Consider the following 205-nt stretch of genomic DNA (forward strand, 5'->3'; position numbering starts at 1 on the left):
ACGCTATTATGGTGGATGCTATCAGCTACATTATCTTTATGCCTCCAAGGTAATCTGAAGCAGCTGTCCATTGACTTGGCACTACCTTACACTGAAGTGTCTGCCCCGCCTGGGGACTGTAACCCAAGTCAACCGCATGCCTCACAGACAGCTTTCTTTAGCCACTGACAGCATCAAGGAAGGAAGAGCGTGAAATCGCCAGGAA

The sequence above is a fragment of the Lipotes vexillifer genome, unplaced genomic scaffold (assembly GCF_000442215.2).
Source record: "Lipotes vexillifer unplaced genomic scaffold, Lipotes_vexillifer_v1.1 scaffold534, whole genome shotgun sequence".
NCBI classification, from domain to species: domain Eukaryota; kingdom Metazoa; phylum Chordata; class Mammalia; order Artiodactyla; family Lipotidae; genus Lipotes; species Lipotes vexillifer.